Genomic DNA, 17,476 nt, shown 5'->3' on the forward strand with positions numbered 1-17,476 from the left:
ATGACCTGGTTTTTCAATCACGCCTCCCCTCCCCCCCTTTTTACCAGCCATCTGACACATGAAGAAGGGGGGGGTCTGCAGGGAGATCGGGTGGGGGGGCTGGACCCAAGCCCCCACCGAGGGTCGGAGGGGAGGGGGAGGTCTGGAGGAAAGCAACCCCAACTCTGCCCAGAAAAGTACCCACCTGGCCGGCGCGTCCTCCGCGCCCGGATCCTCCCGGGAGAGGAGGAGCCGGGGATGCTCCCTCGGGACGAGCCCTCGCCTGGCTTACGGGATCCCCGGCGAGGGATCCGCCGCCGCGCCAAGGGATCCGGAGCGCGGCCCCGGCGGAGGGATGCCAGCCCGTTGTCGGGGAGCCCCGGGCGGACTTTGGGGGGCGGGCTTCACGCACCCCCCGGTTCGGGCTCCCCCCCTTTCCCCCGGGGGGGGATCTCCTTCCTCCTCCTTCCTCCTCCGCCCCGGGAGGTCCCTTACTCCCGAGGAAGCCGCCCAGGAGCTGGATCCCCCTTCCCCCTCTCCCCGTGGAGAGGGAGATCGCGCGCTCTCCTTGGCGCTTCTTCGGGGGGGACTTGCAAAGGGGCACCCCCTCGGATCGGCGTGGGGTGGGGTGGGGTGGGGGGTCCCAGGGTCTCCTGCTCCTCCGGAGGGGGCTGGAGCCGCTCTTCCCCGCTGGAGTCTCCCCTCCCCGCTTGGCAAACAGAGGGACCCCCCCCCTCCGCGCTTTGCACCGGCGGCCCCAACCGGAGCGGCCTGGAGGCGGAGCTCCGCGCCCAGGCGCTGCCTTGCCCTGCCTTCCCGGGCTGGGAAGGGGGGGGGTCCCCGAAGAGCATGCAAACCGCCCCCCTGCTTGCGATCGCGGGGCAGGAGGAGGGGGAGGCTTCCCGCCCCGCATGGCTGGAAGGCACGGCTGGAAGGGTCCCCAGAGAGCATGCAAACCACCCCGCCGTGCACCCGCGGCGCAGAAGGACGCTTCCCGCTCGACGTGGTTGCAAGCCATGGCTGGAAGGGGTCTCCAAAGAGCATGCAAACCACCCCCCTCCATGCAACCGCGGGCAGAAGGACGCTTCCCGCTCGACATGGTTGCAAGCCATGGCTGGAAGGGGTCTCCAAAGAGCATGCCAACCACCCCCCTCCGTGTAATCGCGGGGCAGGAGGTTTCCCGCTCGACATGACTGGAAGCCATGGCTGGAAGGGGTTTCCAAAGGACATGCAAACCACCCCCGCAGTGCAGAAGGAGGCTTCCCGCTCGGCATGGCTGGAAGTGGTCTCCAGAGAGCATGCAAACCACCCCCTCCGTGCAATCGCGGTGCGGAAGGAGGCTTCCCGCTCGACATGGTTGTAAGCCATGGCTGTAAGGGGTCTCCAAAGAGCATGCAAGCCACCCCCCTCCATGCAATCGCGGGCAGAAGGAGGCTTCCCGCTCGGCGTGGCTGTAAGGCATGGCTGTGAGGGGTTTCCAGAGAGCATGCAAACCACCCCCTGCATCCAGTCGCTGCTCTTCCCGCTCGACATGGCTGCAGGGTGTTTCCAAAGAGCATGCATATATCATTCTTCTCTCCATTTTGTCCTCACAACAACCCTGTGAGGTAGAAGACAAGAGTGGGTGTATGGTTGCCAACCTCCAGGGACTGAGATAATCTGCAGCACGTGGGCTCAGAATAATATAGAACTGAAACTGCTAAGCACGTAGTGTTTTATTTAGGAAGTAGCAAAAAATAATTGTTAGCCCAAAAACAAAAACAAAAAAAATGTATATATTGTCAAAGCGGAAAAAATACACGATAAGCTAATACATTCTTAGCAATAGACCAAATGGCAAAGTTCCCAGGTTATCCAGTAGCAACACTCAAAGTAAATAAATCAAGAAATATACATAGAATTTGGCAAGTACATTCTTAGCAATTGACCAAATGGCAAAGCAGCCAGGTTGTACAACAACAATATAAAGAATAATGTAACAATGTTTCAATTTAGGCACAATTTTCAAAGGAGAGCAAACTAAACATTCCTTAACTGTTAACTTCCCAGTGAAGAGTAGCATACAATGCTAGAAGTAATTTTAACAAAATAAACACGAAGTAGACTTGGACAACAATTGTTTGAACCAGAGGTTTTTACTATGCTACTTGAGGTGCCAGAGTGTGAAACATGAAAAGCCGCCCTGTTAAAGTGGCCTCGATCCTGGCGTGCAGATATAGACCGTTGCTTCAGCTTAGAATAAAATAGACAAAGTTAAGAGGTTATTTTTTTTTTAATTTTTGAATTCTTAATTTCTACCTTAGACAATCCAGCTAATAAGTCAATTGAATTTAAGCTGGCACCCCGCAGAATATTCATTAAGAGCTGACAAAGCCATTGACCGAAACGTGTCCTGACCGGTTACACGTCCTCTTTCACCCTCGATCCCCCATCTGCAATTTCGACCCCCAGACCTGATTCCAACTGAGACGGCTCTCTTGCCTCCGCAAGAACCTTTCGGGTCTGTGCGTTCTATACTATTGTGCGGTCCCCGCACTGCACGCCAGGATCGAGGCCTGTTGTTGTACAACCTGGCTGCTTTGCCATTTGGTCAGTTGCTAAGAATGTATTAGCCAAATTCTATGTATATTTCTTGATTGGTTTACTTTGAGTATTGCTACTGGATAACCTGGCAACTTTGCCATTTGGTCTATTGCTAAGAATGTATTAGCTTCTTAATGTGTATTTTTTCCACTTTGACAATATATACATGTTTTTGTTTTGGGGCTAACAATTATTTTTTGCTACTTCCTAAATAAAACACTACGTGCTTAGCACAGTTACAGTTCTATATTATTCTGAGCCCAAGTACTGCAGATTATCTCAGTCTCAACTGGTTTCAGCACAGGTATTTCTTTATCTCAGCAAACCTCCAGGGACTAGCTGGAGATCTCCTGCTATTACAACTGATCTCCAGCCGAGAGAGATCAGTTCCCCTGGAAAAAAGGGCCCATTTAGCCATATGGCATTGAAGCCCTCCCCAAACCCCGCCCTCCTCAGGCTCCGCCCCCAAAACCTCCCTCCGGTGGCAAAGAGGGATCGGGCAACCCTAATCATTCTTCTCTTCATTTTTTCCTCACAGCGACCCTGCTGTGAGGTAAGTTAAGGCAAGAGAGAGTGGCTGGACCAAGTTCACCCAGCAAGCCTCTAAAGCATAGTGAAGATTTGAACCTGGGACTCGCAGATTCCAACGATTTATCATTTCCCCAATTAATGGATAAATGTTAAATATTTTCATGTTACAATAAGTTCCAGGTTTGAGATACTGAAGGACAAGACTGGTTGCAATTTAATAAACAAAAAGTTGCTAGTCGGCCATCATTAACATCTAATTTTTTATTCCCTTTTGAGCTAGCACACTAAAACCAATAATGGATTAAAATTTTCACCGATTAAAGCTTGAATTTCGTGTCCCTTTGTTTTAGCTATCTCCTACCGACTTATATCACTTCCAGTGTACTCCATTGTTCCACATTAAACATCTTTGGCTGTAGGGCTGCTCCTTTTGAAGCTCTAGCTTCCAAAAAACGTATTTTTCTGTGCCGCTAAGAAAATTATTTTTATCCCATTTATATCCTCCAGCTCTGTGCATTTTTCGGTGCGTCATCGAAGTTTCCCCAGCTTTCAAAACTTAGCAACACTGCACAATCCTGCTCACATCGAAAATGCCAAAGATGTGTGCTAAAAGGTCAGCATGCATCAAATCTAGTGGTGCTGAGAAGCCAGAGGGGCAGGATTGTAGCAGGGGAATAATGATGGACGGGGAAGGAGTTAAGCACACGCGTACACAGTTTCTCCACTCCAGAGTATCCCTAGCAGAAGTTTTTCTTCTCTAACATTCAGGGTTGTTTTTTTTACCATGTGCCCATATACAGCTAGAGTATCCCTTATCCGGACATCCCGTATCCGGAATGATCCAAATACCGGACCCTTCAAGCTGGCATGCAGACAGATGCTTGCTGCCTGCTTTCAATGTTTCCTCTCACCTAAAAAATAAAACACAGGACATTTATCCTTGGTAATTAGCAGCGCTTTCCAGGCTGAACTGCCCCACATATTTTTTATTTATTTATTTATTTTAGTTTTTCACGCTGAACTGTCATTCAGGAAGTGACTGCTTCGCATTTCTTAAGAGCCCCTGTAACGTGACCTTTTGTGTTTGCTCCGCCCCCGCCGCGAAGAATCCCCTCAAGGAACCATGCAAAATCACAGCCGTGCGTTAGCTATGCACACGGCTAATGGCTATGCAAACAGGACCGAAGGAGCAGGCGAGGGTGTGGGTGGAATTTCTCCTTTTGCGTCGGGACCATGAATAGGCATTTTAAAGGTCGCATTTTTAAAAAGAGAAGCTCTTTGAGCGAGCATCAAAATTGACCCTGCATAAATGGCCACAGTATACACCGCATTGTAGGTAGAGACTGAAAGCCTGCCGTTGTTAGTTTGTTCGTTGTTGCTCTTGTTTAACAGCTGATACAGGTATTCCTGTGAGATAGTTACACCTTTGCTTTCTGGTGGTTCAATACGCACACAATTATTAAAAATATTGTTTAAAATTACATCAGGCTATTTGTGTAAAGTGTATATAAAACATAAATGAATTTGGGTCCCAGCCCCAAGATATCTCATTATGTATATGCAAAAAATCCAAAATATTCCAATACACGGAAAGGTCCGAAATATGGACCACTGCTGGCCCCAAGCAGTCTGGATAAAAGATACTCAACCTGCAATGTGTTGTTGCGCCTTTAGAAAAATATTAAAATATTAGAAAATAGTCTCTGAATGTTCCCCGAATATGCTCTGAAGTACAATCCATGAGGATCCATCGGGGAGCATCCATTTTGCATGCAGCGGGTCCCTGGGTCAATCCCTGCATCCCCAGATAAAAAAGGAATCAGGTAGCAGGTGGTGAGAAAGACCTGAGGCCCTGGAGAGCTGCTGCCAGTCAGAATACGCAACACTGACCTAGGTCGTTTATTCATCGGTTCTTTCACTCATGTTCACCCATCTGTCTTGGTTGTTTCTTGGAGTTATGCATGAGTTCTCCCTCCATTAGAGATGATCTCGCTGCCAGCCCTCACAAATCCCAGGACTTCCCGTTCCTCTGTTAACCCAATTCTTCCCTCTCCCCTGAGCTCAGCCCGGGTAAAATCTCCGTGCATAGGGCAAAGTGCGGGACACACAAGCTTGGTTTCGCTCACAGCCAATTACAAAGCAGCATGTCCAGGGGCGGGGGTTCAAATGCTTCCTGCTGACTCAGAGCAATTTCTGAGTAGAAGAAAGGCTTTTTAAAACCAAGGGTTGGATTTCTCCCCACCCCCTTCTTTTCAGATTGCTCTGTTTTTTGCTTTTTGGTCTTAAAATGCTTTTTTATGCGGCGATTGGGTTTGGGGGGAGGGAACTTTTATCTCACTACAGCCAATTACGAAGCAGCATTCCAAGGGACGGGGATTCAAATACTTCCTGATTTGAGCTTGGAGACTGCTTGTTCAGAGATTCCCAACAGGAAAGTGTGGGTCCAGCGAGCAACGAACCTCAGGTAAAACTCCCATGCATAAGCGACCCTAGATAGCCCAGGGATCAGGCTCAGTACAAGGCAGCTTCGTGCATTCGTTGCATCGCAGCATAGTGAGAAACAGGCACAGTCCTTGTTAAACAGGTATCACTTGAGGCCATGCGAGAATTTGGAAACGTTTGGGAAGGAAGCTCAGGAGACAGCTGCAGGCAATGTGCAGTGCCAGAGACCCAGATAGGAGGGGCTTGCAGCATGCTTAGGCTGGAACAGGAACGCCCATAGACCTGATAACACAGAGGACTTCCTCCCTTTCCAGTGTGATGCCACTCCCTGGTACAGTACACTAGTATCAGCTGGTGGCAGCCACAATCGGCGCACGCAAGGGCTGTCATATAGAGGATGGTGCGGAGTTGTTTTCCGCTGCCCCAGAAGGTTGGACCAGAACCAACGGGTTGAAATTAAATCAAAAGAGTTTCCAGCTAAACATCAGGAAGAACTTTCTGACAGAGCGGTTCCTCAGCGGAACAGGCTTCCTCAGGAGGTGGTGGGCTCTCCTTTGGAAGTTTTTAAGCGGAGGCTAGATGGCCATCTGTCAGTCTGGCTACCCACTCCTAGGTACTAGCTGGAGACCTCCTGCTATTACAGCTGATCTCCAGACGACAGAGATCAGCTCACCTGGAGAAAATGGCCGCTTTGGCAATTGGACACTATGGCGTAGAAGTCCCTCCCCTCCCCAAACCCCGCCCTCCTCAGGCTCCACCCCCAAAACATCCCGCCGGTGGCAAAGAGAGGCCTGGCAATCTTATTGTCTAGCCTCTGGTTAAAGACTGCCAGTGAGGGGGAGCTCACCACCTCCCTAGGTAGCTGATTCGATTGTTGAACAACTCTTACTGTAAAAAAAAATCAAAAATCCTAATATCCAGCCAGTACCTTTCCCCCCTGCAATTGAAACCCGTTATTGTGAGTCCTATCCTCTGCTGCCAACAGGAACAGCTCCCTGCCCTCCTCTAAGTGACAGCCCTTCAAATACTACAAGAGAGCAATCATGTCCCCCCTCGACCTCCTCTTTTCCAAGTCCCTGCGCTTTTCCTCGTAGGCTTGGTCTCCAGGCCCCTGATCATCCTCGTCACTCTCCTCTGCACCCGTTCCATTCTGTCGACATCCTTCTGGTGAGGCCTCCAGAACTGTTAGAGAGCTGAGCTCCTGTTCAGCCCAAACCAGGGTTGCTAGGTTAATGAACAAGCCCCGGCTTCCACCAAAGATAGCTCATACACCACTTCTCCTGATCTCATGCAACTGCAAAAGAATGCGTGCGGGGTGTTCTCCTTGTGGGACAACCAGAGATGCAACAAACCAAGTCCATGCCAAAACCTAGAACATGCCCAGAATCCTGCCACATGCCAGGAAGAGGAGAAGACTGAGAGGGGATATGATAACCATCTTCAAGTACTTGAAAGGCTGTCACAGAGAGGAGGGTGCCGAGTTGTTTTCTGTTGCCCCAGGAGGTCGGACCAGAACCAACGGGTTGAAATTAAATCAAAACCGTTTCCTTCTTGACTGGGGGTGTACTTGGTTTTTGCCTGATTTGAGCCAGCGTAGTGTCGTGGTTAAGAGCTGTGGGCTCTAATCTGGAGAAAGTGGGTTGATTCCCCACTCCTCCACATGAGTGGCAGGCTCTAATCTGGTGAACCGGGTTGGTTTCCCCATTTCTCCACATGAAGACTGCTGGGTGACCTTGGGCCAGTCACAGTTCTCTCTGAACTCTCTCAGCACCACTTGCCTCATAGGGTGTCTGTTGTGGGGAGAGGAAGGGAAGGAGATTGTAAGCCAGTTTGATTCTCCTTAAAAGGTATAGAAAATAGGCATATAAAAACCAACTTTTCTGAGAGCCAGTGAGGTGTAGTGGTTAAGAACAGTGGTTTGGAGCGCTGGAGTCTGATCTGGAGGACCGGCTTTGATTCCCCACTTCTCCGTATGAGGCGAGCTGGGTGACCTTGGGCTAGTCACACACTCTCAGCCCCACCTACCGCACAGGGTGTCTGTTGTGGGGAGGGGGAGGGAAGGTGATTGTAAGCTGGTTTGATTCTCCCTTAAGCGGTAGAGAAAGTTGGCATATAAAAACCAACTCTTCTTCTTTCTCCTCCTCCTCCCCCCCGGAATTAAACCACATGAACACATTTAGCTACTTTCTACTGAGTCAGTCCATTGGTTTATCACTTCAGTATTGTCTACTCTGACTGGCAGCGGCTCGCCAGTGTCTTAGGTAGATGTCTTACGCATCACGCAAGCCTTTTAACTGGAGCTGCCAGGGATTGACCCCAGGATGTTATGCACACAAAGCAAATATTCTACCACTGAGCCAGGGCCCACATCCAAGCGCTCCAAGAACAACCGATTTTCAGATCGTTTGGAAGGTCAGCAAAATGAAACCCCAACTCAGCCTTGAAATCTCGCTAGCGTCTGCCCTTCCGGGAGAACCACGTCAACCTTCCAGCTAGGTTAATGTGCATCTTTTCGCAATGGTTTGTTTTGACATTTACATAAGAGAGGTGAAAGTCGCCCAGCGGGACAGAAAGCGTAGCTACTTAAAGCAGATAAAAAGAAAACAACGCGGGGCGGGTGACTGAGAGAATTACCGCCATGTCCCCTGTCCGATCCTGGCATGTGCGGTTGCCCCCAGAGTAATCAGAATTTGAAAGCTCCTCGCGAGAACATCTGGCCCAGTTTGACATGAGTGCGCCGTGAGTATTCCACTGCGGCGGGGTCAGCCAAGACATTTCGGAGCCCGGGGTGGGAAATGCAAATGGCATCTTCCCAGCTACTAATTAACATGGGGACGCATCGTGAGAATGTTCCTCACCTGGAGCTGTGCATGAACCCTTTCTGGTATAAACAAAGAGCAGCACAGCGTGGGAGCGGGTGGGGGTGGATGGAAAATGACAGGTGACATTGGCACCTGGCTGCTTGGTGCCCGCAGGGCTGCTTACCAGTATCACGGTCCCACTCATCCAGGGTTTAATGTCCTCAAAGAAAGTTGTCACATCCCTCATAAGGACATAAGAAAGGCCATGCTGGATCAGACCAAGGCCCATCAAGTCCAGCAGTCTGTTCGCACAGTGGCCAGCCAGGTGCCTCCAGGAAGCCCACAAACAAGACGACTGCAGCAGCATCGTCTTGCCTAAGCTCCACAGTACCTAATGTAATAGGCATGCTCCTCTGATCCTGGAGAGGACAGGTATGCATCACGACTAGTATCCCTTTTGATAGGAGCCATGAATACCCCACTCCTCCATGAACACGTCCACTCCCCTCTTCAAGCCTTCCAAGTTGGTGGCCATCACCACATCCTGGAGCAGGGAGTTCCACAATTTATCTATGCATTGTGTGAAGAAATACTTCCTTTTATCTGTTTTGAATCTCTCACCCTCCAGCTTCAGCAGATGACCCCGCGTTCTAGTATTATGAGAGAGGGAGGAAAGCTTCTCCCTGCCCACTCCATACCAAGCATAATTTTCCAAACCTCTACCATGCCTCCCCTTAACCGCCTTCCTTCCAAGCTAAACAGCCCTAAGCGCTTTAACCGCTCCTCATAGGGCAGTTGCTTTAGCTCCCTGATCCTTTGGTTGCTCTTTTCTGCACCTTCTCAAGCTCTGCAATATATATATATATTTAGGTGCGGTGACCAGAACTGTACACAGTATTCCACGTGTGGTCTCACCATAGATTTGTACAAGGGCAGTATGATAGCAGCTGTTTTATTCTCTATTCCTCATCTAATTATGGCAAGCATGGAATTTGCCTTTTTCACAGCAGCTGCACAGTGGGTTGACATCTTCATCAAGCGATCCACTACCACCCCAAGATCCTTTTCTTGGTCTGTCGCTGCCACCACAGATCCCTCGACCTGAAGTTCTGCCCCACACCAGAGATGTTTGTATTCACAGATGAGAAAAATGCATTCCCCATTTACGCTATTTATTTCCAAGCAAATCATGTCTGCAACTGAACCCTGTGTTCATGCAACCGAAAGGCCTGACTCCAAGGATCAGGGTCAAAATACACATCCGGAAACATTAAGTGGTACAGCCCTTCCTAGACTGTACCACATCAGACTCCAAAAGCAAAATTAATGTTTGTGCGAGCTCTTGTATCAGAGTCCTTCCCTGTTGAAAGCTAGCATGCTAGAGAGAAGAGTTCTAGCCAAGTTTTCCCTCGGATGTTTTACTTCCAACGTGCAGGGATTGTGGAACTCCCTGCCCCAGGATGTGGTGATGGCTACCAACTTGGAAGGCTTGAAGAGGGGAGTGGACATGTTCATTGAGGCTATTCATGGCTAGTTAAAATGGACACTAGTCATGATGCATACCTATTCTCTCCAGGATCAGAGGAGCGTGCCTATTACATTAGGTGCGGTGGAACACAGGAAGGATGGTGCTGCTGCAGTTGTCTTGTTTATGGGCTTCCTAGAGGCACCTGGTTGGCCACTGTGTGAACAGACTGCTGGACTCGATGGGCCTTGGTCTGATCCAGCAGGGCTTTTCTTATGTTCTTATGTTCTTAGTGAGCATTCAAACATGGAATCCCCAATAAGCCTTCTGAAGTGCTACAGTCCCAGGGTGGCCTGTACCATGTGATATTTCTGAACACGCAGCTTCATGATCAGAGAAAATGTGAGTCATGCATGTTGGCATCCTTAGATAGAGAGGATTTTATAATATTAAGCATTTGTGAGATGAGGAGAATTTGGAGACGGCAGAGACAACCTTTCAGATACTTCACATTCTAGGGGGAAGAAAACCACAACACAGATCCCTATATTTCCCTGGTGGGCCTGTCTTTTCTATAGGGTTGCCAGGTCCCTCTTCGCCACCGGCAGGAGGTTTTTGGGGCGGAGCCTGAGGAAGGCGGGATTTGGGGAGGGAAGGGACTTCGATGCCATAGAGTCCAATTGCCAAAGTGGCCATTTTCTCCAGGGGAACTGATCTCTATCAGCTGGAGATCAGTTGTAATAGCAGGAGATCTCCAGCTAGTACCTGGAGGTTTAAAAAGAACAAACAGTACGATAGCGCAAACTTTATATCACTAATATACAAAGTGTAAAGCATCAACGCTATTATACCTTAGTTACAAGGCATTATTATCATGCCCTTATTTTAATATATAATTAGTGGCATTCTCTATTAAAATAAGGGCATGATAATAATCCCTTATAACTAAGATAACTAAGATGTTTAAATATTTGAAGGGATGTCATGTTGATGAGGGAACTAACTTGTTCTCTGTTGCTTCAGAGGCTAGGACACGGAGTAATGGATTTAAACTAAGAGAAAAGTGATTCCACCTAAACATTAGGAAGAACTTCCTGATGGTGAGGGCGGTTCGATGGTGGAATGCACTGCCTCGGAGGGTGGTAGAGTCCCTGTCTTTGGAGGTCTTTAAGCAGAGGCTGGATGGACATCTGTCGGGAGTGCTTTGATTGTGGGATCCTGTATGGTGGGGGGAGGGTTGGGGTCACTGGGGACGTGGGGGGGAGGTAGTTGTTAATTTCCTGCATTGGGCAGGGGGTTGGACTAGATGACCCTGGTGGTCCCTTCCAACTCTATGATTCTATGAGGTATAATAGCATTGATGTCTTCACACTTTGTATATTAGTGATATAAAATTTGAGCTATTGTACTGTTTGTTCTTTTTAGATTTTACTAGGTTCAGTACAGGTTATTACGTTTATATTAACTACCTGGAGGTTGGCAACCTTACTTTTCTATAGCATTCGAGGGAGTGTTCCCATGTCTGAAAACACTCAATAAAAATAAGCTTTGAGTGGCTGAGGTCCCCAGGTACATGTTTATGTAGCGTGACTGCCCTGCAACTATTACCGAAAATAGAGATGGTTGACCAATTTCACATTGGCCACTTCAAGCGCTTTCTACCAAGCCAGGAATGCTGTTTTCAACTATTTTTGGATCAGATTCTAAAAATCGATCGCTGGCTGTGCACATATGTCAGCCTGCCATCCCACCTCAATCTCCACTGTTTTCAAAGGTGTGTTCGATCTAGGGTTGCCAACCTCCAGGTGGTGGCTGGAGATCTCCTGCAATTTCAACTGACCTCCAGGTGATAGAGATCAGTTCCCCTGGAGAAAATGGCCGCTTTGGCCATTGGACTCTACGGCACTGAAGTCATGGTGTGTCGCTTTCCTTAATGGCTGATTTGGGATGGTTTTATCCCATTTTATTTATTTGTACTCGGTTTGATCCAAATGTATGTTCTTCCTTTTTATATGCCAGTAAAGCAGGGGTGGGGAACCTTTTTCCTGCCAAGGGCCATTTGCACATTTATGACATCATTCAGGGGCCATACCAGGTGTAGATCTCCCGGTGGGGGGGGGAAGAGGCTAGGGTTGCCAGGTCGCCAGCCACCACCTGGAGGTTGGCAACCCCAGGGGAGGCCACACAGAAGGCCTGCAGGGTGCCCCCACTCCCCCTCCCAGGCAGAAGGGCAGCCAGCAGTGGGCCCGAGCAAACGAGGTGCCAGGGGGGCACAGCCCACAGTCGATCTGCAAGGGAGGAATGAAAACAGAGAAAGAGGAGAAGGGAGGGAGAAAGGGAGAAAGAAAAGGACGGAGGGAGACAAAGAAAGAGACAGAAAAAGAGGGAGAAAGAGAGGGAGAGAAAGGAGAAAGAGTGACAGAAAAAGAGGAAGAAAAGAGAGAAAAGCCTTCCCCCCCACACACACACACACCCGCTGGCCCCGCGCGACCAGGCCCCAGCCTCCCCTGCCCACACACACGGCAGCGCACAGAGCCCCACGTGACCGGGCCCAGTCTTCATGCCCTCTCCTCCCCAGAGTCCAAAAAAGGGCCCCCCCGAAGCCCGATCGGCTCCTGCATTCATGCTCTACCGCCGGGATCCACCAGCCTCTTTCCCCCACCTTCTCGCTGCTCAACAGCCGACAGTCGGCGAGAGGAGGTCCAAAGGGCACCGCAGCACCACTGTAAGCCATGGCGCCAGGAACACTCTCTGAGAGGGCCACCCTGCGCCCCGCCTCTGCAGCAGGGCCCCGGAGCTCCCGAGGGCCACAAAAAATGTCCTCGGGGGCCGCATACGGCCCCCGGGCCTGAGGTTCCCCACCCCTGCAGTAAAGGCTTGTATAAAGAAGCATTGACGTCCCTCCCCTCTCCAAGCCCTGCCTTCCTCTGGCTCCACTCCCCAGAATCTCCAGGCAATTCCCAATCCGGGGATGGCAACCCTAATTCAATCTGAAGCACATTTTTTAATCTGCCTCCTTTTCTACAGAGTTGTACACGACTGAATCCCCCCTAGCACACACCTTTCCTAACTGTATGGAAGAATCTTAGTATGAACAGATACACTCTTGCTCCCTCACCCACTTGAGACCCTGGAGAGTTGCTGCCAGTCGGAGTAGACAACACTGACTTCCTGTGGTCTGACTCAGTGGAAGACAGCTTCATTTAGAGAGGGGCTGTGGCTTAGCGGTAGAGCATCTACTTGGCATGCTGAAGATCCCACGTTCAGTTCCTGGTATGTCCGCTTAAATGTAGTTGGGGAGTAGAAGAAGAAGCAGAGTTGATTTTTATATGCTGACTTTCTCTACCACTTAAGGCAGAATCAAACCAGCTCACAATCACCTTCCCTTCCCCCCCCCACAACAGACACCCTGTGAGGTAGGTGGGGCTGAGAGAGCTCTGTCAGAGCTGTGACTAGCCCAAGGTCACCCAGCTGGCTTTGTGTGTAGGAGTGGGGAAACCAACCCGGTTCACCAGATAAGCGTCTGCCGCTCATGTGGAGGAGTGGGGAATCGAACCCCGTTCTCCAGATCACTGCTCCAAACCACCACTCTTAACCACTACACCACGCTGGCTGTCCACACCAGGAAAGGAAATAGACGTATATTTTTTTAAAAAAAAGATATAATATAGTAGAATCCCAAAAGACTCCAAGCCAGTCATCAGACTGACTTCTCGGTCATCCCAAGGCTGAAGAGATGGCATTAGCTCAGATTTTTAGAACTACCTTACCTCAGATTTCGGATCAGATATTTCGCTTAAGGTACCAAATGTTTTGAGCCAGTGGGTTAGTTTTATTGTTTTGTAAAGGACTCCGTCCTACGGTCCTCTAGGTTCTTCCCCAACCCAACCCAAATTGACCCGCCATGTCTTTCCTAGAGCTGCAAGATCCCAACCCCCGCTAGCCAAAAACCCATTCTGGGCTCCATCAGGGACCAGTTATTTTTAAAATCGCAAGTCGGCAGTGCTAATAGCAGCCCTGCATTTATTCCAGGGCCTTCCACGACAGAACCCCAAATCCTTAATCCCCCTTAGTGGAATTTTTAACCACAGCCATTAACTATAACCTCTTTCTCTCTCCCGCCCCGCTCTCCCCCCACCCTCCTCTTTTACGGCTGAATGGCTTGACACATATTAAATAGGGTCTGATCCAGCCAGCTGCCCAAAGAAAGGGAAATTTGGCATGCTCTTTGTGATTAAAAAAAGAAAAGAAAGGCAGCCGCAGGCATTCAGCTCCTCTCAGGATCAGTGCTTTGGTTCGAGCCGGCGTAGTAAATTTCTACACGTCTCTTTTTTCCTTTTTTCTTTTTGCCTGCTCTGTTTTTTACTACAAAGGGGAGCAGCTGACCCATACAGAAGAGCAGCCAGGGCCTCTACCACTGCGCCGGAGGTAGAGAAAGGAGATGAGGCCGGCTCCCTCTTACAGCTGCAGCGACGCTTCTCCCCTTCTGCGCCGGTGGAATGGCCGTGGTCCCCCCCTCTCCATCACCCTCCTCCTCTGCAGGGAAGAAAAAGGCGGAGAGGCCGATTGCTTGGAATGGAGAAGTTTGGGCAAAGTTCCTGTAGCCACAGATGTACACATATGCGGCAGCAGCAGCCAAACCTGCTGCTTGGAATCCCTCCACTATCAGGACAGGGGGTGGGGTGTGTGTATTGGGTGGAGGGGTGAGTCTCTCGTTTGAATTTCACTTCAAGGCGCTGCTGAATGTCTCCATTTCTTCTGCTGCGGGGTTCTGCAGCGTGCACGTGTTTTATTATGCACGGGAGGTTTCGCCTTGGATTTGCTGCTCTCTGGATGCACATTTTCCCCATCTGAATTCTCAACACTCTGCACGGGGGCTTGTTTTTGAGTTTTGAGCATTTGGCTGGGGGGAAATGTGCATTTAGAGAGCGGCGAATCCAAGGCAAAATCTCCCATGCGTTTTTGCCCTGTGAGGCCTTCTTCGCTTGTCATTAGTGAAAAAACATGCACAAACTTCAGGTTACCAGACTTCGAGTGGGGGCACAGACACAACAGCACTCATTCACACACTAACCCCCCCCCCATCCCTATAACCACAATGCTCCAATTGCCTCCATTTACTTCGGGACAGTATTGATTTTCTGGTTCCTGCCCCAGTAAATCACTGCCCCTATTTTGCCCTTTAAGGAGATGTTGGGAATGCCTGAAAATGTTTTGTTCTAGCCTACGCACATGTGCGCTAGGGTTTTCCAGGTTTCAGAGCTTTCCCACGGGGTCTTTATAAGTGAAGCTGGGGATGTGGAGGGGGAAGCTCATCTTGATCCTTGCTCACACGCATGTGGATGCATGTTGGTGGGCACAAAATATCGGCACACTCCGCCATCTGTCTGTTCAGACTGTAGATGTCACCGAATTTGTTTGCAGCTGTTCTGAAGCAAGGGGAGCCAGCTCTATTGTGAGGTCAGGCATTCTGTGTAGCGTGGTGTAGTGGTTAAGAGCTGTGCTTTGGAGCAGTGGACTCTGATCTGGAGAACCAGGCTTGATTCCCCACTCCTTCACGTGAACGTCGGAGGCTAATCTGGTGAACTGGATTTGTTTCCCCACTCCTACACATGAAGCCAGCTGGGTGACCTTGGGCAAGTTACAGCTCTGTTAGAGCTCTCTCAGCCCCACCTACCTCACAGGGTGTCTGATGTGGGGAGGGGAAGGTGATTGTAAGCCGGTTTAAGTCTCCTTTAAGTGGTAGAGAAAGTTGGCATATAAAAACCAACAGCAACTCCTCCTCCTCCTCCTCCTCCTCCTCCTCCTCTTCTTCTTCTTCTTCTTCTTCCTCTTCTTCCTCTTCTTCCTCTTCTTCTTCTTCTTCTTCTTCTTCTTCTTCTTCTTCTTCTTCTGTTAAACGTTAATTGGGGGTGGGATGCAGGAAACTGTGGTGCACAGTTTACTAAAACTACCCCCTTAGGAAGCCCTGTTCACACGTTACAGTGAGTGAATGCACGTACATCCTTCTTGGACATGCAGACTTCTGTTGGTAAGAAATAGCCAATGCCCAGTCACTTTACAAAGGAAACCGGGGACCATTACCTGGAGCCATGTGCAGTTTCAATCGTGTGTTCAACTGGACATGCGTTGAATGTAACATGAAAATTACTCAATGCATGGCTGAGGAAAAATCAAGTGTATACTGTACACAGATTGTACATGTGTTAATTGTAACTTGTGAACCAGGGCTACTCAAAGACACAAATGTAACATAGGTGGAAGAAATGCATAACAGAAGGGGGGGTGGATCTCTGAGAGTAATCGGTGTGGAAACAGGGTTGTTGCAAATAGAGAATCTCTCTCTTTCTCTCTTTCTCTCTCTCTTCCCCCACCCCAATCTGTGAAACCATGTAGGGTCTGAATGTGCATGGGCCTAATCCTACTTCTGGAGAGAAAAATGAGGAGGGGAAAAAATTACCTTCTGGACAGATAAGTCGGGCCTGTGTGTGAAAAACAAAGAAATGCAAACTCCGGCATGCACAGAATCACAACACCAGGCATGCCAGAAAAGCCCTCAAATATGTATACACAAACTTCACAAGACACAAAGCCCAAGGAGAAGAGGGGGAAAGGGGGGGTAAAGAGAGAGACTGAGATTTTTTTTGAAAACAAAAGCCAGAATGAAAAGCATAATCCATGTGATAAATCCCCTTTTCTGTGGGGAACATGTCAGGTCCTGAGGAGAAAAAGGGCTGGAATTTGCAGGGCAGACCACACAAACCAACCAGACAAAACCACCCATGAGGGCGATGCAAAGGAGGGGTGAGCCGGGCGAGAGGAACGGAGCTCAAAAAAGGAAGAATGGACAAGACGGGCACAAAGAAAAAGGCGCAAAGGTGCACGCTGAAGGGACGAGAGCAGCCCGTGGAGAAAGGCCGCGGAGAAGTGGAAGCCGCTTTAAAAGAGGAGGTGGGAACAGGTATCCAGTCGGTGAATGCAGTCAACCGTAAGGAAAAACCAGGATCCCGCACAGACAAGGAGCGAATTCTTTCCAACAATTCCAACTTGGTTGTGCAGAATATTTCTGGCACCCATTTGTGTCGACCAAAACTCTTGAACGCCACTGTTCCCTTACTTCATATTGCTAACATTGCCCAAAGCTGCACGCATTCCACAACTGACTTATTTAGTCCCCCTTTTTGTCCTCCCCTCCCTCCAAGGCATTCGAGATGGTGGACACGATTCTTTCCTCCTCTGTTTTATCCACACAACCGCACCGTAAAATAGGTTAGGCTGAAAGAGAAGACTTTTTCAGGCATTGCAATCTGGAGCCTACCCAAACACAACATGGGTGTACATATTACATGTGATTGTACTGTGCAGCCACCATGTTGCGTGAAAAGGGGCAACTGTCCTTGGCCATTTCAGGTTGGGAAAACGGCATGAGGGAGAAGGGTTAAGCCCCATTTCCCTGTGGTTTCTAGCCTCATCGGGATAACATGGGCCTTGGAATTAAGTTGTGGGCACAGAAATCCCAGAGCATGTAAAACATAAAGTCCTCCTAGCGGTAGGGTTGCCAACCTCCAGGTGGTGGCTGGAGATCACCCACTGTCACAACTGATCTCCAGCCGATAGAGATCGGTTCCCCTGGAGAAAATGGCTGCTTTGGCAATTGGCATTGAAGTCCCTCCCT

This window comes from Euleptes europaea, chromosome 4 (genome assembly GCF_029931775.1).
Source record: "Euleptes europaea isolate rEulEur1 chromosome 4, rEulEur1.hap1, whole genome shotgun sequence".
NCBI lineage: Eukaryota > Metazoa > Chordata > Lepidosauria > Squamata > Sphaerodactylidae > Euleptes > Euleptes europaea.